At 43.5% G+C, this 24,860-nt stretch overlaps 1 protein-coding gene across 2 annotated transcripts in view; it reads left to right on the top strand.

The window, feature by feature from the left end:
- Positions 1 to 16,626: 16,626 nt before the first annotated feature.
- Positions 16,627 to 24,860, top strand: part of UBE3A (ubiquitin protein ligase E3A) — a 44,385-nt gene continuing 36,151 nt past the window's right edge. For both annotated transcript variants that reach the window (XM_063126289.1, XM_063126288.1), the window contains exon 1: positions 16,627 to 16,718. The gene's annotated coding sequence lies outside the window, so the exon portion shown is untranslated. The remainder of the gene's footprint in view (positions 16,719 to 24,860) is intronic.

Below are 24,860 nucleotides of genomic sequence, written 5' to 3'. Positions count from 1 at the left end.
TTTTTCTGTCTAAACATGCATAGCACTACACCCTTAGCTAATCTTTATAAGTGAAGCTGATTTCATACTATCTCTCCCTCATCCTTATTTGATAAATACAACATGGAACAAGAAAGAGGCCAACATGAATATAATGAAGGCAAACGTCTTTCATTTTGGGTGTATCAGTGCATATCAATATTTTACTCTGATGGTGTAGTAATTGATCAAACACTACACATTTTGGAAGGGTCTTTTCCTTCAGATGAAATGGAAGGTTCATCTTATGCCCAAGAGAGCAATTACTGTATCATCCAAAGAGGAGCAGAGCCCTTAATAATCATCTGATTTATGATGATCAAGTAATTAACTTGTTTCTCTCTTATGCCAGAGAGGAAGAGAGAGGAAGCTTTTTAAAGAACTTGCAGTGTGTGGCAAAAGTTATTTGCTCAAGAATAAGTCAGGGAAACAGATGAAGAGGGAACCATTCCTATACCAGTCTCCTTCAAGCATTTTGCAGGCAAGTGGGACTCCATATGACAACTGGTGAGTAGGGCCATGCTGATGACCTGGCCTCATCACTGGTTCCACTCCCTGGACATCTATATGTTGGTGCAGATGTCTGCTTTATATGCCCACACATAGAGAGACAGAGACAGGCCTTAGCTAGACCTAAGGTTTATCCCAGGATTGTCCCAGGGTCATCCCTGTTCATGTAAATGACACACAGGATATCCCGGGAGCAGGCAGAGACGACCCCGGGACGATCCTGGGATAAACCTTAGGTCTAGCTAAGGCCACAGAGAGAGAGAGAGAGAACACTCAATCCTATGCAAGTTTACCTGGAAATTATTATTATTATTATTATTATTATTATTATTATTATTTATTTATATAGCACCATCAATGTACATGGTGCTGTACAGAGTAAAACAGTAAATAGCAAGTCCCACTTCTTTAAATAAGACTTCATAAATGACTATACAATTACAATGACAATGTTTTGGTAGAATTTCATCATAACTTAGTTTCTCATTAAGGTTCATTTCCTAACTTTTAATCAGTGTTCTACTTTCTATTCTTCTTTTGCTACTTGGGCTATCGATGGCACTAAAACTGTTAATGAAATCATATGTACTGTGATCATACCAGCGCCTTTTAACTCTTCGTTTTAAAGTTCTGGAACTGCTAATGAGCACTCGGGAGGTTGGCTCTTGAAAAGGAAGAAAGCTCTTCCTACTTGCATACGTGCACACAGCTCACACCAAATTTCCACAAAGCCTGGGAGCAGAGCTCGGTCATTCCCTAAGCAAAATTACTGCTTCCCTTTAAGGCAGTTGGTGCTTGTTAAGTGGTTGTTTGGTACTTATAGGTGATATCTCTACACTACAATCTTGAATTGGAAAAAAAATCACAAAGCGAAGTGTTGCAGCCTATGCACTTTCACCACATTTCACAACTGCATGAGAGGGATAGATAAAAAGGTGAAATGAAGCCCCCCACTGCTAACATTGTGGGGGTGTTTGGACAATTGCAGGGGGGAAAGAAGCCATTGTGGCTTCTCTGTCCTTCCCCTGTAACCCATGCGCACCCGTTGCTTACATAATTACTCCCGCTGCAGCATGGGTTGGCGTGTTGTGGGTTATGTGCCACTGGAGAGCCAGACATCATGCAGCTTTGGAATATATGCACATTGTGGGTGGGTACGAAGCCATCCCTGCTACACTGTGCACCACATTGGAATGAAATGTCAACTCGTGTGGCAGCGCAAGTAATTATGTAAACAAAGGGCATGAACACGGCACACACAGGGGTGGGACGAGAAGCCACAGTGGTTCCCCCTCCCATGTGACTGTTGGAACCCGGTCACCATCTGCCTTTGTTGTATCAGATGGAGAGATAAAAACCTTCCTCCTTTCTTAGTGGAAACAGTAGCAGACCTATCAGTTCTGAGTTTACCTTTCTTGATGTCCCAGGCATGCTGGCTCTGTACCTAGACTTCTGCTGCCCCTTACGCCTGGAACGCTCTTCCAGAACACTTGAGAACTACCAACTCAATCACAGCTTTTAAAACTCAGCTAAAAACTTTTCTTTTCCCTATAGCTTTTAAATATTGAGTTTGTTCTGACTCTATACTGTTAGCCTCACCCTACCCAGTGCCTGTTTACACTTCCCTGTGCCTGTTTGCATTCTCTTTCCCTCCTTATTGTTTACTACAACTTTATTAGATTGTAAGCCTATGCGGCAGGGTCTTGCTATTTACTATGTAATCTGTACAGCACCATGTACATTGATGGTGCTATATAAATAAATAATAATAATAATAGACTCACTGAACCCATAGTCTGGTCAACTCCAGATCCAGGTCTAATAGAAAAAGGTGTCTTTTGTAGTCTTTATACCATTGTGGGTTGTTCAGCTTCTATGTACACAATAGGCTTTTAAGCAGGCAATGTCCATAATTTATTTATTTATTTTTAAAAATATATTAGCCACCATTTGACTATGCTTCTGAATTTGTGAGCCAGGAATTCTGGGGAAATTTCTGGCTTGTTTTCAATGTCCCACCCACCAGCTTAATCCCCAGCCAGGGTTGGCCCAGAATATTTTGCTCCCTGAGGCAGAATAGCATATGGCGCCTCCCCCTCACTCCAAGTTAAGGTGCACAGTATACAAAGTCAGCCATATTATTTTGGCACATGAGAAAGAAAAGCCTACAAGCACCCCTCCCTATAACCTTTCAGTGAAAATGCATAATAAATTAAATAACTAACAATTTGCTGCCCTTTCCTGACAAAATCTGCTGCCTGACGCAGCCACCTCACTGTGCCTAATGATAGGGCCAGGCCAGCTCCTGCCCATTGGCATACTGCTTAATTCTATGCCTAGAATTCCCTGGAACCTTATTTGCAACCTCATCCAAATTAGAAATGGATGGGAGTTTGTTAACATATATAAATAGTCTTTAGGACAGCCCAAAAATATTTCCATCATTTCCCCATGCCAAAATAATTACCATTAAGAATTACTTAATTTCACACCCATGCTTACACAGTTCATTCCATTTTAAATATGTTTTATTAGTAATGTCATTTAAGAACATTTTATATAAGCCAGTTTTCAATAATGAGCCTTTCAAAACAGAGTGTAAATAAGGTTTGTGTTCAGGATTTTACATGTTAGGGTTGTTAGTACTCCTGTCTCCCACAGTCCAGCATCTGTAACTTGGACAAGCTGTCCCTGATTCCAGATCTGTGGGAACCGACTATGACTCCTCAGGCATTCTCCACATGCTCAGATCCATGCTTTTCTTTCTTTCTTGTCCTCTTTCAAGGGAACTGAGCTTGGGCACTCTGGCTTCCTCTTAAGCCCTGCTGCCAGTTAAAAAAGGGTTAATTCAAAAGACATCTTGGCATGGTAGATTCATTGACAGACGACTTGTTTCTATGCCAAGGCCCAGCCAGCAATTAAATGTTCTGCATCAGGACACTGCTCCAAAGCAGCAAAGTTGCATTCCTCTCTTCCGACCTCCTTCCCAGCCGGGCTAAAGCCCTTACTTGAATGTGGGGAGGCATGACAAGGATGCCCAGCCCAAAACATGTACAGGCTTGGCTTCAGCTTTGTTCACCTGTAAGAACCAAAGCTTTCAGGCACAGGTGGTAGTGAGGCAGCACCAACCTGCACGCATGCCAGTGAGCACGAACATCCAGCCTTTACAACAGTGGCTTCCAAATGTTTCTGAGGAACCCTTATCACTACTAAGACGAATTCCTGCAAGTCTGCCTCAGAACCCTCTGTGCTGCAAAGGATTCTGGGGCATGTTCAATCTAGGTCATAACCTCAATTCATATTAAATATTGGCCAGGCCTGTACTGAACTGAAAATGTGCTCCAGAATATACATACTACTATGGCAGGGGTGCAAACGGCCCCAGCTGCCAATGTTGTGCCCCCCTGTCCCTGCTGCCAACATGCACACATACACACCACCAATTGGGGTCTCTGCTTTCATGTTGCTAATGGTGGCACAGAAGCAGCCATACCCATCAGGGTTGATGGGAGGGGGAGGATGTTAGAGTCATTAGGAAGGGAGTTTTGACCGCTAAGTAATTTTCTGGTTTACTGGCTAGACCATTGACATAAGAAATGGAAGCTGTTGCATGACTGGACGAAAGAAGAAGGATCGATTTCCACTAAGGGCCAGCTGATACTGAATGCAGATTCCAATAAATGAATATTTTGCTTACTCAATCCATATACCATGTCCGCAATGAACTCTGCATCTGCTCTGGAACCAAAGACTCGACTCATGTTGGTAACATTTAACTAAGGGTGTTCCTAGACGAGGCCTTAGCGCGCCTTGAGAGCCGGTTTCCCTGCTGTGCTTCCACATGACGCACAGGGGAATCCGGCTCCAGGCCGCACTGAAGCCTCCTCTAACGCGCCATAAGCGAAGTTGCTTATGGCGCGCCTTTTCCGCAGCTCCAGCCTCAGGCCGGAGCTGCGGAACGTCTAGAGACTTCCGTGGCTTTTTGCAGCTACTCGCTTACAAAAGCCGCAGACTGGGCACAGCGCTGAGCGCTGTGCCCATCGGCGGGGGGGGGAGATCCGGGGGGGGGGGAGAAAGGAGCACAGACGACACAGAACACACACACACACACACAAGGAGGGAGAAGAAGCACAAACGACACAGAACACACACACACACACACACGGAGGGAGAAGGAGGAGAGATGACACACGGGACACGGAGGGAGAGAAAGATCAGGAAGAGATCAGGAGCGGATGGGGGGGTTAACTAAAAAAAAACCCTTACCTTCTCCGCAGTCTTCGGGCCGCACGTGGCCCCTTTAAACTTTAAAAAAAATGGCGGACGCTGCAGGGAACCCGACATCCGTGCGCGTCCCGCATCTGGAAGCCCGGGCAGCGCGCGCTAACATCAGCACGCCGTCGCCCCGCCTCTCTGCCGGCTTATCCCGGCATGTCTAGCAAAGCCCTGACTGACTTTTTAAATTGTGTTGGTGTTTGTCTATCACCCTGTGCATGTGTGTGTATGTGACAGTGATTGTTGCTTTCCCTGAGTTTCCCCTCTTCTTTTTTCTTTCCCCTCAAATAAACTCCTTTTTTATATTTGGAAATTCAGCTACCGTATTTCTTCGATTCTAAGACGCCGTCGATTCTAAGGCGCACCCCATTTTTAGACCTGTTTATTTAGGGGGAAAAGTGTGTCTTAGAATCTAAGAAATACAGTATTTTAAATGGGAATTCTCACTATATTCTTCGCCATGCAAAGGGTTAGGGGTCTAGAAATAAAGCCATATGAGGAGAGACTGAAATAACTGGGTATGTTTAGTCTGGAGAAGAGAAGATTGAGGGGAGACATGATAGCACTCTTCAAATACTTGAAAGGTTGTCACACAGAGGAGGGCCAGGATCTCTTCTCAATCTTCCCAGACTGCAAGACACGGAATAATGGGCTCAAGTTACAGGAAGCCAGATTCTGGCTGGATATCAGGAAAAACTTCCTGACTGTTACAACAATGAAATCAGTTACCTAGGGAGATTGTGGGGTCTCCCACCCTAGAGGCATTCAAGATGCAGCTGGTCAGCGACCTGTCAGGGATGCTTTAAGGTGGAGCAGGGATTGGGCTCAATGGCCTTGTAGGCCCCTTCCAACTCTACTATTCTATGTTTCTATGACCACATGGTTCCAAAACTACAATGTTTTCAAAGGTTTTGTTAAGTTTGTGTTCTAGGCTTTGGGCTAGAAAACCCAAAGTGCCTTTCTCTCTATCTTTTCCTAGGGCTGGGCTGAAGGAAGGTGACATCAGCAAGAGGGCTCAGAAATTCCCCAGGTAGCTGGTCAAACTAGGGTGTGTCAAGAGGTTCATCCTGGCTGGTGGTGGCCGATCACAAATTCTGTTTTCTGGGGAACTCTCGTAAAGAAGGGGTCCACCAGAAGGGAAAGGGCTCCCATAACACACGCACTGTAATCCAGTGACCAGAAATGTTCGAGCATCATGTGCCTGCGATGTGATAGCTGCACAAACAATGGCAATATTTGCCCATGGTCTTAATTGCACAGGGCCTCCTTGACAAATGCATCACCACAGTCACATTCATCCTGTTATTGCTATCTGGTTGTTCTTACTGTGCAACTGTGTTTTCCTACTATGGACCACATGACATCCAGTTTAATGTAGCATGACTTCAACTTCACTGAGCCAAAATGTTAATGAAAGAAATAGGGAATAACTTGGCTTTGTGCCGCAATTATATTTTGCACGTCTGAAGTCATTCCGGGGTGTTTGGGGTGTGGAATATCTGACATGCACAAGGGGCAGCCAACCTGTGACACAAAAAGTGTTTGCATTCCATTTCTGATTTATAGCATGGCGCAAATTTATCAAGCAGCTGGCTGCTTAGTCACCCTGAGCCCTCGCAATTTCAGGATGCCTATGAAGCTGCATGCAAAATTGTAAATTGTTTTTCAGTTTTAATGTTTTCCAACTAGGAACATGGCCTGTCCTCAGCAAGAGGAGGGGGCATCATTTATATCTAGTGGAGGCTGGTGGCTCTGATGTCAGTGGAGTGGAGAATCCGCTCTGGGTTTCAGTCAGAACCAGTCAGAACTCTAAAGGAGCAATCGGTAGCCTGGAGCGGATTCACTGCCCCACTGATGTCAGAGCCACCAGCCTCCACTGTTTATATCAGCCTTCCCCAGCCTAGTGCCTGGGAATCATGTTGGCTAGGAATGATGAGAATTGCAGTCCAACATGTCTGGATGGCACCAGGTTGCCTGCTCCTGGCCTAGTTCATAATTGTGGCTTATGTGCTACTGGACAGCCAGGCATCATGCAGCTTTGGAATGAATGTGGTCTCCAAGAGGAGGGGGGCGCTTGGTCCCAAGGGCAGGCAAGGATTTAGATAACAGGTAGGTGGAAGGTTGGTAGGAGGGAACTGTAGGCATTACCTTGTGGGAGAAAAAACATGGCAACTACCCAATACTGATAGGAGCCGAGAAGTTGCTTGTTTCCCAGCTCAGTCCAGGATGTCCAGGATTACAAAGGACAGTTCTGTATTTTGGGGAGCTGACAGAGGACAACCCTTTATGGGATGGGCTGTCCAGTTTAAAGAGAAAGAACCATTAAGGAGGGAGAAGCCTTGAAGTTGCCCATCCACACGGTTAGCACCTGGACAGCAGACACACAGGTCACCTGGTCAGTCTTCCTACTATAGTGAGATGGACTGAATTTCTATTTAAATTACCATTGCTATCTCTAAATTTGCATCTATCCACATGCATTTGCATATGCAAAGGTTATGCACATGGGTTACCTCTTTTGTCCTCTTTTTGCGTGGCGTGTTTACTGTCTCTTGGTGAACGTGCAAGTGGCCACCCTCACATTGCTGCCTGCCAGGTATGCCTGCCAGGGAGGGAGTGGGTGGCAGCAGCAGTGTCAGGCCACCATCCATGCTGCCAGAAATCCTACGTGGCAGCAGGAGACTGCAGCAGAAGGCACTGCTGAGGCAGAGGGTAGTGGGGCCCCAGGCCCAGCGAGCCTTGCTGGAGCATGTGGGCCCTGGCAACTGCCCAAGTATGCCAGGTGCTCATGCCAGTTGCGTGAATGACTCAGCTGTAACTGCCTGCCGTTCTCCCTCCTCTTGCCAAGAAGCTGGTAATAGATCCACATAATTCCAGCATCAAATCCACACGATTCCTGGATTGAGCCTGTTGACACCTGACAGATACAGACTTTATTATGTACAGCATGGGTCTTCCCTCCTTCCACTCACCTCAAAATAAGGCTCTCTCCACCCCTGCCCATTAAGATATCACCTTTAAGCTGCTGGTTTCAGTCAAGCCCCAGTATAGCGGTAATGATAAAATCTGCCTGGAAAACATCCAGGTTTCCCCGCCATCATCTGAAGCGTGTTCCTCATTCAGAACCGGGAGGCTGCGATGCAGAGGGGAAACTCACATAAAACAAGCCGAGCCTGATATATATTTAGCTCAGGACTTGAGTGTGCCTGGCAGCTCGCCTGTTCTTGGGAGCTCGGTGGTGCCCTGTACCCTTGTCATGAAAACAATCCCAGATTGATGGTTCAATCTGTTATCTCCACTCCAGCACTGGTGGCAAACTGAAGTTTCACACTCGAGAAAATGGAACGCTATACAGTAACGGGGGGTGAGAGGGGGAAAGAATACGCAGGCCCTGTTCTTGCTTTGGGTTCTTTTTCATGAATGACAACCAAGGCCAGCTGTACACTGTGTTTTACCCACAGGAGTGAGAAAGAGGTGGAGAAAGGAAGGGAACAGAAAAGGGGGACATAGGAAGCTGCCTTATACTGAGTCAGAGCCTTGGTGCATCTAGCCCAGTATTGTCAGCACTGACTGGCAGCAGTGGCTCTCCAGGGTCTCAGGCAGGATTCTTTCCTGGCCCTACCTGGAGAAGCTGGGGATTGAGCCTGGGACCTTCTGCATGCAGAGCAGGTGCTCTACCCACTGAGGTACAGTCCCTCCCGAGAAATTATCCTCACTGATGATCGGTTTGGCAGCTGAAGCCATCAAGGCCCTGCACAGACATTTAAGAAAATCAGGGAGAATTTCTTTTATGCAGAGAGTGATTTAGGACAAATCCCACTCGAAAATGCAAGAAATTGTATCACTGCAATACATTGCTGGTAATGCTACATGAAAATCCAATGGGGTTATGCCCTGCTCCTCCAGATTAAAATCTATGGGTGTTTTCATGTGAAGAGTTTTTCAAATGAAAAATGTTTCAACAAAGGAGGCTTACTCCATCCTTGAGCTTTCCTCAGAGGCAGCCCTACCATTTCACAGAGTGAGACAGCTGCCTCAGACAGCAGGTGCTGAGGGACAGCGGAGGGACAACTGCTGGGGCCCATTGACATATACCGCTTTCATAGTGCTATATCCTGCTTGGTGTAGATGTGTTATGGGCCCCAACTGTTGTCAGTGCACTTCAATACCGCTATAAAGCAGTAGGGTGGCTCCTGCCTCTTATATACCGCTTTCATACCACTTTCAAAGTGGAATATCCTGCTTGGTGTAGACGAGCCCTCTGTGAGGGAAAATATTGGCATGTACAGACTAATAGATTAAAATGACTTATAACATGAATTTATGTTTCATGGTTAAAGTAATCAAGCACAATGTTTGAGAGACCTTGCTGGTGAGGTCAAGCTGGAATTTACAGACTGTATCATGATGGCTTCACCCTCACCACAGCATGATAAACGTCATGCCTCATTTGGCCATTAGGATTGCTGGCCCTATGGAGCGCCCACCTCCTGTGCTCCTGCATGTGTCGCTGATCTGGCTTGCCTCTTCCTTGGTCATTCATTCTCCTGCAGCTGCCCTTTGGCCCTCAGCTGCCAGTTGATAGGTAACAAAGTATAGGTTTAATCAGATCAGGAAATAGAGAAGGAGGAAGCATTAACGATTTCCATAGGTCCTACATGAGTGTATCAAGTAGCATTTCCAACCTGGTGCCCTCCAGGTGTGTTGGACTACAACTCCCATCCATTAATCACTGCATTACCTTTTTAAATCATTTCCTAAATATAGCTACAGGGTCATTTACTTTTGCCACAGGCATGCAATTTTCAAATTTTAATTTTAAACTTATTAACAAATAGGTAAAATAAATGTCACTTGAAGAAGTCTATTTATCTATTGTTAGTTACATTTATATCCTACCTTTCCCCCCTCTTGTAAAGAACCCAAGGTGGCTTACATTTTATCCTCACAACAACCCTGTGAGGTAGATTAGGCTGAGAAGTTAGCAACTGGCCCAAAGTCACCCAGTGAGCTTCATGCCCGAGTGGAGACTAGAATCTAGATCTCCTGAGTCCCAGTTCCACACTCTAACCACTACATCACACTGCCTATTTCTATGGTATAACCTTCCCACCAGTCATTTATATAGAGCTTATATGATATCTCGGTCATTTTAAAAGAGAGAAAGCTTCAAATCAGAAGAGTTTGCTAAACCCTTTATATACAGATTAGGAACCAGTTGGGCTTCCTGACTGTCTTTGCAGAAACAATGTCAGTGTAACCTTTCCAAGTTACAATCTAATATAATCCCAATGGCAAAGACTCATTTCTGCCCCGACTGGTATTATCGCAACCTCAGCAGCTTCTATCTGTAATTGCATGGCTCTCAGGCAACTGTACTCTCACTGAGCAAAATACTGACCTGGGGCCACGTTTTACATTTTTATCATGTTTGTTTCCTTAAGCACTTCCAAATGTACACCCACAAGGTCAAGCTTATGATTTGGGTCCAACCTGGGCCACTATTATGGAGGGAGCAGATAGAAGGGGTGGGTGGGAAGGAGTTTCCACTCCTATCTGCCTCCCCGTTGGAATCTTAGGGTCATATCAACCATTTGGTGGAAGACTCTGGTTTCTGCATGTTCCTGAACATCAAAACAAAACAAGTGGGGAGAGGGCATGATCTGAAAAGAAGTGGTAGGTGAGGAAGATGTACTCAACCCCTCTCCCACTCTTTCTTTCTTCCCCAGCTAGGAATAATAATAATAATAATAATAATAATAATAATAATAATAATAATAATAATTTCTTACCCGTCTCTCCATTTGGATCAAGGCAGGGAACAACAATAAGTTTAAAATACATAAAACTGAATTAATAACATAGTATACATTATTAAAGCATCCCAAAAACATCCTAAAATTCCACTGGATAGGCCTGCCAGAATAGATCAGTCTTTATAGCTTTCTTAAATCCCCATAGATAAATGGCTGGTGAGGGAAAGGTGGTAATTACAGAGGTGCAACAGTGCAAAGGGGAAGGATTAAATCTCCCCCCCCCCCCGTCACTTCTGCCATCCAAATCACACACATGCACCTCCAGCCACCATGTTTTAGCTGTTTGCCAGACAATTGGATCCCCAGTTGCAGGTTTGGCAAAAAAAAAAAAAAAAGTACAGTAGAAGTCAGCAAAAGATTTGCCAAGTGTTGTGCCTATCTTATACTGGTTTTCTGTGTTGTAGTATGAAAGCACCAAGCACTTTTAATGTGGATTCCAACCTGTTTGTCTTTATTCTGGGTTTATGCCGTTTAATGACAAACTTTGGGGTTCATTCTCATCACCAGACTGAAAACCTCAAATGAAAGCTGTGTGCTGAAGCAGATATGGGATCAAACCAGCACAAATTTACTCAGGAGAAATTCATCTGCTGCTTGGTAAAGAGCTGTGGATAGTGCGGCACAAAGGATAACAAGAGGAGGAAATTACTTCTAGTTCAAGAAGTTTGGTTTAATAGCTAGTTTGTTTCTGAAGGTATAATTGCAGTGGTGGGAACTTTCTGAGAAGTTACCAAGGCACTAACCCACACACACATGCAAAGCTGTTACCTTCAGAACCACTGGTTGGTGGACAATCACCCATTTAAAAGGTTTTCCCCCCTCTAAAAATACTTGTGTGGGTGGGTCTATAATCACAGGCTTGGAAGGAACCTCAAAGGCCATCCAGTTCAATCCACTGGCAATGCAAGAAATCCACCACTCCAGCATCCCTGAGAGATGGAGATATATTTGCATAGCCTATATAGCTTATCCACTCACACTTCAGTCCAAGTTTTAAGCATGTGCAATTACACTTGTCTGCATTCTTTCCTTCCTACCCTTCATTCTCCTTCCATCCCTCAGCTGTTTTCCACATTGCCTGAGACTGTAATCTCCTAGCACAGAAAGATCTGCCTATGTTGCCTTTGTCACTATGCAAGGTGTCATTCATGTCTCTATATGTATTGCTTATTTATTTATTTACTTATTTATTTACAATACATATATACCACTCGCCATTCAAAATTTCAGAGCGATGTACAAGATAAAATAAAATAAAAACAGAATAAAAACACATTAAAATAGTTGTTGTTTTTTAAAAAAGAAAGCAAAATGCAAAGTAAACTGTGGCTGGTCATCAAAGGAAAGCTTCCTGGAATGACATTTACAGGAAGTGCCGAAAGAAATACAAAGTTGGTGCCTGCCTAACCTCCAGAGGCAGGGAATTCCATAGAAGGGGGGCTACCACGCTGAAGGCTCTTCCCCTGGTGGACTCCAATCGGAGGGTAGGTCTGTATGGAATCACCAGGAGCATGCCCTCAGATGATCTCAGTGACCGGGCAGGTTGATAGGAGAGTACCAGCCCTCTCAGAGATCAAGAGAGGCCCATACAACTCCCATTTCTTGATGCTCCTGGTATACTAAAAAATGAGGAAATGCTAAAAGAGGGTGACAAAAATTGTGGTATATTTTAAACGTGGGCCTCTTGCTCTTGAATGTGTGCCTGCAGCTCCTAAACCATGTGATAATACATGCTAAAGTTTAAACTGTTTCCAGCCCACAGTCTTTTCACCATTACTTATTTTTTATTTGTAATTACCATATATTTATTATTATTATTATTATTATTATTATTTATTTATATAGCACCATCAATGTACATGGTGCTGTACAGAGTAAAACAGTAAATAGCAAGACTCTGCCGCATAGGCTTACATTCTAATAAAATCATAATGAAACAATAAGGAGGGGAAGAGAATGCAAACAGGCACAGGGTAGGGTAAGCAGGCACAGGGTAGGGTAAAACTAACAGTATAAAGTCTGCACAACATCAAGTTTTAAAAGCTTTAGGAAAAAGAAAAGTTTTTAGTTGAGCTTTAAAAGCTGCGATTGAACTTGTAGTAATTGGTTATTTATTAATAAGTAATTGGTTATTTATTTATTTATTTATTGCATTTCTATACCACCCAATAGCCGTAGCTCTGTGGGCAGTTCACAAAAATTAAAACCATTCAAAGTATAAAACAACTGTATAAAACCATAATATAAAATACAATATAAAAGTACAACCAGGATAAAAGCAGCAATCTTATATTTTGCTGGAGGGGGTTATTTGCTTTTTATTTTGCTACCCAACACAAGCCTTCAGGATGGAGTTTCTAAACCAGCCCTCCCCAACTTGCTTCTCCAATGTGTAGGATTACAAATCCCCTTATCCCCAGCCTGCATGGCAATTGGCAGAGTAAAAATAAACCAGACAGAGTCAACAACAACTTCTTTTTTATTTATTTTGTTTTGCATGAGTGGAAGTGTGTGTGAGAAGGAAATGATAGCTGAAAGCTATCCTAGAGAATAGAGGTTATTTAACTTGCGTGGAAAATGTTTGTCACATTTTCTTCTGAGTGATAATGACTGCATTCCACTACATCTGCCCACATACGCCATTTGTCTTTACTCTTTCTGTTTGTAGTCTTCCAAGTCCACATTTTCTTGATCTGCTATGAGATACTTTAGTCTGCGAAAATGTACCAGTTCCTTTCTGACCACTGCTGACAACTAGAGTGCTTCCAGAGAAGGCTTTTTTTGCGCAATTGCACTGCCTTATTCACAGAATTTTACAGAAGGTCAAAATGCTATTGTCTTGAATATGTAGCCCTTCTGTGTTTTCTACTGGTTTGTCCACTTTTTTTTTTCCTTACCCAAAATAATCTGTTAAAATAGGAAGGGATGAAATGGCTTCACAATGTAATTTGACTGTTCGCAATAGGAGTCTTCTTTCTGGAAGTGCTGGAACCACTCCACATGCTTCCAGACATCTCCCTTGTTGTCCTATAACCTGAACAGTAAGTTCCTTGGAAAGATCAGTTTCGTAATTTGGTGGGTACTCTTAGATCTATCTCTGTCGCTGGAGGCTCAAGTGGCCATGGCAGCTCGGAGTGCCTTTTACCAGCTTTGGCTGGTTCGCCAACTACAGCCTCTCTTGGACAGGGATAGCTTGGCCACGGTGGTACAGGCATTGGTAACCTCAAGACTGGATTACTGCAATGCGTTCTATGTGGGGCAGCCCTTAAAGCTGCTCCGGAAGCTGGAGGTATTGCGAAATGCTGCAGCTCGGCTGTTGTCCGGAGTTGCCCCTTTCCAGCATGTAACTCCTCTGCTGAGGGAACTGCACAGGCTGCCTATTCGCTACCGGGCCAGGTTTAAGGTTCTTGTACTTGTGTACAAAGCCCTAAACAACTTGGGACCAGGATACCTGAAACAGCGCCTTCTCCCCTACCAACCTGCCTGGTCACTGAGGTCATCCGAGGGCATGCTCCTGGTGGTTCCACATAGACTTATCCTCCGATTGGAGTCCACCAGGAGAAAAGCCTTCAGCGTGGTAGCCCCCCCCCAAAGGAATTCCCTGCCTCTGGAGGTCAGGCAGGCGCCAACTTTGTATTCCTTTTGGCACCTCCTAAAAAACGTCATTATTCCAGGAAGCCTTTCCTTAATGACCAGCCATGGTTCACTTTACATTTTGTTTCTTTTAAAATCTATTTTAAAGTCTTTTACTCTGTTTTTGTTTTGTACACCACTCCGAAATTTTGAATGGGGAGCAATATATAAATATTGTAAATAAATAAATCAGTTCCTTTCCCCTGTTCTCTACCCTACCTCTGCAACAAGTGCCATTTGGTCTCAGCTTTAGGGGGTGCTTGTAGTTAAACAGTGTTAGATAGCCTAAGCCTTCTCTGACAGTGTGCATAAAAGCTCTAATAAAGTAAGTTGATTTGAATTTCTTTTAAACTGGCTCTAGCCTGCAGGTATTGTCTCCAATGCTAAATGCTGCATTGCCACATCTTTTCTGTATAAAGCAACCTTGCTGTAAGACACACCAGACTTTCCAACAGGAAGCACCCCTAGATACTAGGCCATTGGTACAGAGGGACCAGAAGAGGCCAAGTCCTTTTGTTTCAGCTTCCTTGGTTACTGTTTTACAAGTCTAAAAGGGGGGCATGATGTAGCTAAAATTGGGGTGGGGGAAGTCAGGGGGCAAGACTTCTAGATTTAATCAAGTGCCCCTTCTATTTCTCCTGATAGTTCAAGCACTGTGCATGACATATATTTTTAATACGGGATGGAAAATAGAAATGCACAGAGGTGTATTTTCAGATACTGTGCACTATAATGCTATTATTATTATTATTATTATTATTTATTTATTTATTTATTTCAATACTTTGAAACACTTTCTTATGCATTGTTATACCCCCAAATGATAGAAGAATAAAATTCACTTTGCTTGATGCCTCTCTATAATAAAGCACATCAATCCTCAGGAGTGTTTACATTTTTTAAAAAAGGTAAACATTTGCTTCCCATACATATTTGTTTATTTTTTAACCCCCTTTTCCCAAATCCACACTAGAAATATTATCATAGCAATTTCTTAAACTATATCATGAATTCTGGCATTCGTCCAGAAGCTATTTTTTTGCCTAAGCCTGAAGTGTTTCAGTCAAGCTGTTGTTCCTGAAATTGGTGTTACAAGTGTTGCTTGTATTTTGAAAATGCTTGGATGTGTTTTGCCATATTTATAGAGTAAGATAAAATAAAGAGTGCTGATTCATGGAGACAGGCTGGTGGGCTGAGAAACATGAGATCATGTTTCTGAAACACCCATTCCAATCATTCAGTGGGACTAATAATGTTCTAATCCTCTCAGTCATTCCATCAGCAAAGCAACACATAGGATCATGTTTTAGGGACCCAGTGCCAGCACCATACCTCATTTAATAGCCCTGTGCTAGATGGTCTATCACTGCCTTTCCCAACCTGGTACTTTCCAGATGTGTTGGACTACAACTCTAGGGTGACCATATGAAAATGAGGACAGGGCTTCTGTATCTTTCACAGTAATGTAGAAAAGGGAATTTCAGCAGGTGTCAATTGAAGAGGGTGAAATTCCCTCTTCATCACAACAGTTAAAGCTGCAGAAGCCCTGCCCTCTTTTGTATCTGGCCACTCTACTATAGCTAGTGTAGCTTTAACTGTTGTGATGAAAAGGGAATTCCACCCTCTTCAATTGACACCTGCTAAAATTCCCTTTTCTACATTACTGTTAAAGATACAGGAGCACTGTCCTCCTTTTCATATGGTCACCCTAGACTGGCTCCCCAGTTCCCACCGGTCCCTCTGAGAACTCCCGGGCGTCTCGCCGCACTGCCCGCCCCGCCAGGAGCCGTCCTTGCGCGCTCAGCCCGTGATTCCACAAGGGCAGGCGAAGAGGAGGGAAGCAGCAGCAACGACAACGACGCCCTAGGAGAGCGCACATCAAGGCCACGCCCCTCCCGGCCGGCCGCCCAGACTCTATGGTCCGGCCCCCGTAGAGCGGCGGAACACGCGTGAGCGCGCGCCGCGCTGCCTCCCCTCCCTCGTTCCGCTGCCCGGCGCGCGGTGCATGCTGGGCCACCCCTCCCTCCCCGCAAGTCCTCCCAGGCTGCGCCGCGCTGACATCTATCTGTGTGTCTGGTCTTTCTTTCTTTTTCTTTTTCTCCCCTTCCTTCGCCGCCCTCCCCCCGCTCCAAGATGGTGGCGTTGGGCTCTGGGTGATCTGAAAGGAACAGGCGGAGGCGCAGCGCGGCCCTGCTCAACCATCGCCACCATCTCGACAGCCACGCGCACGCCTAGAGCGCCGACGGCCTTCCCCCTTCCCAGGCCTAGCTTGGCCTGGCCTAGCGCCTTCCCCGCCTGAGCCCTCGGCTGCCGCTCCGCGCGCTTCGCCTCCCTGCACCGGCACCACGGCCTAACCTAGGCAGCGCAGGAGTCCGAGAGACCCACGCCGGCCCATCTCCTCGCCGTCCGGGGCTGCCCGGCCTTGCAAGAGCCTGCTGGGCCCAGGGCGGGAAGCGGCAGCGACTGGTAAGTCGGAGTCCGGGCAGGTCCCGTGCACAGCTCTCGCCACACGCCGCCCTCTCCGCCTGGGGGACGGCGAGGGGGCAGGCGGAAGGTGTCCTGCCTGGCCTACGTAGCCCCGCTCCGAAGGTCTCTCCCACCCGTGGCTGCCCCCCCGGCGCCTCCCGCTTCTATTGGGAGAGGCAGCTTGTTCCTCTGTAAGGAAAGCGGGGTTGGGGGGGGTAATCTGGAGGAGGCCGCTTTCTTATCCACTACTAGAATATTCCCACGCAGTGCCCTGCTGCTGCAACAGCAAGAGATGTAGATAAAGGGAGACCCCTTGTAGCACCGTCGAGGGCTGGTTCTCTGTTGGCAGCGCGATCCCGAATAGTGCCTGGCAAGTGGAAGGAGAACGACGTCGGGAGAACTCTGAAGTACGAATTTAGGGGGTTGTGTTACTTGTTTGCTCTTAGGCTGCTGTCCTGCGCGCATTTATCTGCGATTAACCATAATTGAGCACGGCCTTTACTTCGGAGTAAACGTGCATAGCGTTGGGCTGTAAGAATGGGGGGAAATGAACTACGGAATCAGACCAAAGGTCCATTAAGTTTCCCCACCCACCCGAGATACGGGTGAGTGGCTGTTTGTTTACAGGTTGAAATGTGTTTGGCTTGTCAAATCTGGCCTTTCTTTTGTTCCTCCTCTTGCAAGGTGTTTTCATCAAATATTTGGGTGTAGCTGGCTCTAAGGATTAGGAACATTTTGCACATCGGCTTCTGTTCCATATGGACAGGTTGATCTGATTGTGTTTAAGTGTGGTGCAAGTGATTGCATCAACTTTCAGTTTGCACCAACACTGTGTGGGTCAGTTTCCCAGTGAAATTTCAAAATGAAATGTACACATTTTCACCACACCTGTCAGCTATTGCTACTTTTATCACATGCCTAGAAACCACATTCCCAATCCTCATAAATGACTTTCTGTAAGTTGGACCACCACAAATTTGACCAACTTTTCATTATCAAAGGCTTGATACTGAAACCTAAAAATTAAATGGCATAAAGTGTTGTACCTGTCATTCATGTAGCTACATAAATAAATTCATAAATAAATAAGCCAAAATAAATCTAGTTTACACTTAATGGCATTTTTTTTTAATTTACAAAATCTAAGCAATTTGTATGGATTCAGATTTGATCCTGTCTTATGCTCTGGCTAACAAGTAACTAAAATATATGGTGGTCATATTCATACTACTTCTGTTAACTTCAGAACTGTTCCCAGTTGAAGAGCAAGACCTTCTTAGCTCAGATAATCCCTGTTCAGTATGTGGTCATTGTTGAATATGCTAGATGACTCTCTTGTACCTTTTCTGATTCCCAAGTGATAGTAAAAGGACTTCTTTTGTTCCCCATTCCATCTTCCAGTTACGTCTAATCCATTTTATACTAAACATCATGGCCAGCCCTAATACAGTAACATATACTTAAAATACATGTAATTTTCCTCTTTAAAGAGCACGTTCAGTCATCACAAAATCAGCTGCAAGTTAACCCCAGTACTGCTTTGTGCTAGTTTTGTAAAATCTGCTCAATGAAACTCAAAAGCCTTCTCAGGAACTCCCCAGGGTGTGCTGGTGGAGGGCAGTGATGTGCTTGCTAGTCCCATGTCCTCCATTTTATTCCTGTTAGCCAGACAATTCTGCCCTCCACATATTGGAGGTGAGGTGGGAAATCTGCTCTATATGTGTAGGCTCCCTGCACAATTTAGAACCCTAATTGTGCACTACACGCATAGACCAGGCTCCCTGCTTGGGTTTTAGTGTCAGTGCTTGCTGAATGCAGATAATATTTATTTACTTATCTAAATGAATGCAAGCCCGAAAAGGAGTCTAGGGTCTTCAGTTCATGCAAGGGAGCACATAGTAGAAAAGCCACTTCTCTCCCAGCCTAATTTATGCCACGCTAATCTTGGTTGCTGGGGCAGTTGTGGTTGCTTGAGGCTAATAAGCATATGTTGTCAGTGGGATAATTTTGATAATTCTTTGTTAGGATTAGAGTGACAACCATTATTAGATGCTCTAACCCAGTTTGGATGACCCCTCCTTCCCTGCATGAGGAGCTAACTATGTGATGCTTCTGAAGCATGGTAAAGATGAAAACAAAACTGGTCCATAGGCTATTTGGTGAGTAATTTGTATCTGGAATGGATTACATTGAATCTGGAAGACATCACAATAGCAATTTCTGTTAGATCTGGACACGAGATCTGGGTTTAGATATCAGATTGACAACTGTCATTTTATCTTGTCTTAAGTTTTCCAACTGTAAAATTGGAATAATGGCGACTGTCACAGGATTTTAAAACTTTTTGATACCTTTATCCCATTGGTTCTTTGGGAAGCACAGAATCACTTCTTTGGTGATACCAGGTAGCCTCTGATCCAAACACTGACCAGGCTGAGATGTGTTTTGATCTAAAAATGTAATATCACTTCAAGATACCGTATTTCTTCGATTGTAAGACGCACCCTATTTTCAGTACCACCAACAGAAAAAAAGACCCTAAGACACACCCGCGATTCTAAGACGCACCCCATTTTTAGAGATGTTTATATGGGGGAAAAATGCGTCTTAGAATCGAAGAAATAGGGTAATTGTGTAAAGAATCAGGATGTTTTGTTTACCTACTTTTAAATATATATATGCCATATTTATTATCTAGTTGGGTCCTCAAACTAGATACTGCATAAAGCTTTTCTTAACGTGAAAGCAGCCGTATTCAGTAAGGAAGATCTCTGTACTTAAGTAGATATAGATGCTTATTATGACCCCATTGAACTTTCTGGATATGTGTGTTCATAGGAATGGATATACTGATTGAGAGTCACTGCTGTTATGCAGCTCAAGCAACAAGAGCTGGATTGGCATCATAATGTCAAATACTCAATGTGTCAAAATAATACAGGCATTGAGCTCATTCACACGTAATGTTAAACTATAGTTTAAGAACACAAGAGCCAGGCTGAAGCACACAAAAGGCTTATTTAGTCCAGCATTCTTTTTGCACAGTGGCCAATCACACAAGGAGGACATGGGTGCAACGACATCCTCTAATTTAGTTCCCCAGCAACAGCATGCAAAAGCATACAGCCTCTGATATTGGAGGTCACATGTAGCCATCATAACTAGTAGACAGTAATGGCCTTATCATCCATAAATTTGTCTAATCCACTTTTAAAGCCGTTCAGGTGAGTGGCCATCATTGCATCTTGTGATAGTAGTTCCATAATTCCACAATATACTGTGTGAAGAAGGACTTACTTTCTCTGTCCTGAGTCTCCCACTCTTCAGCTTTATGTTTTAGTATTATGAGAGAGAAAGAAAAAGTTATTTTTATTCACTTTCTTCACACCGTGAATAACGTGCACCTCTGTCACATCTCTCCTTACTTCCTTTTTTCTAAGCTAAAGGCTTGTCAAAATCTTTTGGAAGTCCAAGTAAACAATAGGGCTATTTGCATGACACAACAGCCCACTGTGGGTTATTTACCCAGAATGAAGCTGCAGTGCATGGCGTGTATGGTTGCCATTTTGTATATGCAGACACCACTTGGAGGTTGTTGTGTCATGCAAACCTGGTGAGCATGGATTATGTGAGGCTTAAGCAACCCATCCATAACCCATGACTTGCTTTAGGGTTATGCAAGGGTTATTTAATCCTCATATAATCCATGCTTGCTGGGTTCGCACAACACGACAGTCCCCAAGTGGGGGCTGCATATGCAACCTGGTGCCACTGCCTGTCATGATTAAATAACCCACGACAGGCTGCAGTGTGTCATCTGAACCCAGTCAGTGTCTACCAGATCACCCCTATCCACATGCTTGGTCTCTCTTTCAAATAACTCTAAAGGATTGGTGAAACTGTACCATTGAAGAAGCCATGTTTTTTCAGCAGGATGCACCCTTCTATGTTAGGCATAAACAACTTTAGAGGGTCTGGGGATGAATTTCCCAATACTAGAACTCACTACAGGCTGCACGCATACACAACCACCACCAAATTGCTGGCAAAATGAAACAAAAAAGCACCACATTTTCACTTTAAAACAAAGCCTGGTTATTTGTTAGCTTTCCATTTGTCAAGCAGGGTTAGAACTTTCTCTTGACACTACTATTTTTCTCAGTTCCTCAGGCTCCCTTTCTGAATATATCAGTTCAGGAGGTACTGGTATCTGCCCTACATGTTCTGCAGTGAAGACTGCTGCCAAGAATTCACTAAGCTTCTCTGCAATCTCATTATCCTCCTTTACTACTTCTTTAACTCCATTGTGATCTAATGATTCAAGTTTCTGAAGGAAGCTATCATTCTCAAATAGCTGCCATAACACTGCTTACTAACCATACTGGTGACCTCTTGATGTTACCTTTCCTGACCTGCATTATACATTGTAGCTGAACTATTATTGTGGTTTTGAATAATCCCCAAACATTTTGGAGAGATTTGACGTTCTTGACTTTCCATATCATGACCAGAACAAACATCCAGTATATGCGAGGGTAATTGAAGTCAACTATTACAGCAACATGAGATACCTCCCTGATTTCATTCTCCATCTCAAGATCGCCCTGAGCATTTTGGTCAGGGGGGCAATAGCATGTCCCCAGAACTAAATTAATATCAGAGCCTGGAGTGATTCTGTGTGTGACAATATCAGTTATTTAGCATGATGAGAACATGCCTACGTGAACCTTGGGTTCACATGCTTCCCTGCCATGAGCCGTGTTGTAGTTCTAGCCCCTCCACCAATGCCAAAACAGCACTTTAGAGGGGCTGTCATCCATTTGCCAACCCCTTTTTTCATTCGTTTTTCAGCCGCGAAGATTTGCATAAATGAGGCTGTTCAGCCCCTTGACTTTGTCCAAATTTCTTGGTATTTTTTTTAATAATTTGTTTTATTTTGGGGGTGGGCCTTTCACAAGTGTGCACTTCTGGCTGTCAAATATGTATTCCTTGGTCAGTGCCCTTGTATGTTTCACTTATTAAAGGGAACAAATAGCAATATGAAACATACAAGGAAAACATACAAGGAAATTGACAAGATGAGTCTGCATACAGGCTGATTTGACAGCCCTTGACAGTGACAGGTTTGGGAAAGGCAACAAGATTGGCCACTTAGCTGGAGGTTTTAAGTGTTGGGCTGACACTTGTGGATGTCCTGCTTCCATTCTACGCTTCCCCAAGCCTCCAGCAGGTCCTTTTAAGAGAGATCTGTGGTCTGTTCCCTTTACGTGGCTCCCCTCTCCGCCGCGGTTACCGTGAATGAGAGATGCGAAAAAGGGGGTGGACCTTAGATCTCTCTTAAAAGGACTTTCTGGAGACTTGGGGAAAACGTGGAATGGAATCACGCGCCCTCAAGTGTCAGTTTGACACTTAGAACCCTGGGGATCACCTCGCTAAGTGGCTGATCTTGTTTCCTTTTCCTGACCTGTCACTGTCAACAGCTGTCAAATTAGTCTATCTGCAGTCTAACTAATTACTTCGTATGTTTCCTAGTACCCTTCATTCCCTTTGAGAAGTGAAGGCTACATATATTTGACAGTCGCAATTGTGCACTTAAGCAACTGAAAAGCTGACAAACAAAGTAATAATAATTTTAAAATTACATTTGCAGAAGTTCCTGGGTGATATGCTATATATAATATTATATATATATATATATATATATATATATATATGTATATGTATATGTATATGTATATGTATATGTATATATATTGTGAACCGCCCAGAGAGCTCCAGCTATTGGGCGGTATAGAAATGTAATAAATAAATAAATAAATATACATATACACACACAGTACTATAAATCTACACACACACACACACACTATATAAAATGGCCCCTTTTGTGCAAACTCCTGGGGCTGAAAAATATTTTTAAAATATGACCCAATTTGTGCAAATCACAGGGTGATTTTTTTTTCTTTTTTAAAGCCAGTGAGTAAGAAGGGGTCATGACAGGAGCAGAGAGGGAGAAAGGACGGGCAGGCAAGATGAGGTTCTACTGTGCAGGACCGTGGGATACTGGGGAAAGGACCAAGGGGGAAGGAAGGGAGCACAACCCATGGTGAGCCTATGGGTTGTTTTGAAAATAACCTACACTGTGTGGCTTATTCGCAGGGTAGGTTGTCAAGTCGTGCAGATGCAGCCAGAGTGATGGACTGGATCTCCCTAATTCAATTGGTGCAAAAATCTTTTGGTGGAATTTTATGTGCTATATCCCAGAGTATAAGGATAGGCAGTCCATTGCTTATGGGCCATAGATGCTCCAAAGAATAAATGCTCACCAATTGAGGATTTGAATTCATGCACGTTCTTTGAGCTAATTATTTCTAAAAGATACAAATTAATTATATTTCTCCAACTTCCGAAACAATTCCAGTGGGGGGCTTGTGTACTTAACAGGTAGACCATCCAACTGAGCATTGTGTGGTAGGAAATACAGAGTAGTTTGTGTTTGCCTCAGTGAAAGTTCTTAGAAAATCTTGGCATGAGTCATGTTAATATTTGGTGGAACTATTGTTTTAAGAAAGTGATGCTGCTGTGTGTTTGCAGTAGGGAAGAAAAGAGGTGTCCTCTTTTCTTCTCCCCCTGAAAGTTCTTCTCTTTTTTTAAAAAAATGAAAATGTGATTGTATGGCTGAAAACAGGATTTCATGGTATAGGGCAAGTGGTGTCAGTCTGCTGGTTCTAGGTTCACATCCTCATGATGGACTGGATTTTTACAAATGCTCTATAACATAGACACTGAAGGACAAAAAAAAGCTTAAAATCTTGATAGAACAATTCAGTATTTTCCCATCAGTTTTTCCTTAAATTCCAATCTCACAGCTCTTTTTCAAAGTACGTTTTACTAAAGCTAAGATGATATTGTTTCCCTAGCTTTATGCTCTGTAGGCATCATGCACATAAATAATTAATAGTCTTTCTAGACCATTTCATCCATAAGGCATCCTGTTAGTTGCTTTGCTTTCCGGTATATGTTATGGTGCTTAGCCTGCGTAGCCCCTGAGTTCTTTTCCCCTTAACCATCTAATGGGACCAAGTCTACATTTTGCGTCCTGTAAATCTTTGTCCCAACTTCAATTGCCTATAATCAATTTGGGGATAAAGAGAACAGTTTTCTTTATTAATTTACCCTCTCCCCCAAGCCTCCCTTCCCACAAATTTATATGCTGTGTCCCATGACTGGAGGTCATCAGGAGAGGCCTGAACTTTAAAGGTTGGTAAAGTTCATCTGAACTTTAGCAGGTTGGTACTAGAAGCAGAGACTCTTGTATTATAGTACCTCTGTAAGGTACCCCGTAAGGTACTCTGTAAGGTCTAATCACTTGCTTCAGGCTCTTAGAAGCTGAGTCAAAATGCTTCTTTTTTTAAAAAAAAAGGGGGGGGTTGTATTCATTCGTTTGGCAATAGTAAAGATTTAAAAAAACCAGAAATGGTCTGTCTTTGTCTTTTTGTGGTAGTTTTTTTTAATGAAAGGTGTGTGTGTTTTTTAAAAAATTGAAAGTTTTAGGTTTTTTAAGCTGTTGTGGGAACCAATTTAATTAAAAGCAGGAATATAAATGTAAGAAATTAATGTTGTTAAATACGCCTTTCATCCAAATACATGTATGTGGGGTTTTAGAGTAGTCTTCCTTCTGAAGGGGTCTTGTATTTGTTGCTGATGTTGCTGGGGCTTCAGGGAAGACTTCTTTTCCTTCTTCTGTTCATTTTCTTTCCTTCCTAGCAGCCTTCTGTGCTTTCTTTAGGAGGCCAATTTATCATTCTAACAGATGAGGTCTTATAGAATGTAGATTGCATTTCACTGTGTAATATCCAAACTGCAAGCTTTATTTTGCTTTGTGAGCCATAGTTTTGTAATGAGTTTTCCCATATTATTATTATGACTATTATTATTCATTTTTTAAAAAAAATTAAACTGCCATTCATCATTGTAGATGCCAGAGCAAAGTGCAGTGAGTATGACCAAACCGAGTGATACAAATGTAAAATATGTAATAAAGTGTAAAAACAAAATACTGATAATAAAACAGTTGACTGTCTGGTAAAACAGAACAGACTGACCAACATAGCCCCACTTGAGTTGCCTGGGGGTGGGTGG

Source organism: Elgaria multicarinata, chromosome 5 (assembly GCF_023053635.1).
Source record: "Elgaria multicarinata webbii isolate HBS135686 ecotype San Diego chromosome 5, rElgMul1.1.pri, whole genome shotgun sequence".
Classification (NCBI taxonomy): Eukaryota; Metazoa; Chordata; class Lepidosauria; order Squamata; family Anguidae; genus Elgaria; species Elgaria multicarinata.
The sequence above is the reverse complement of the archived record's forward strand: the minus strand, read 5'-3'. Positions and strand labels throughout refer to the sequence as shown.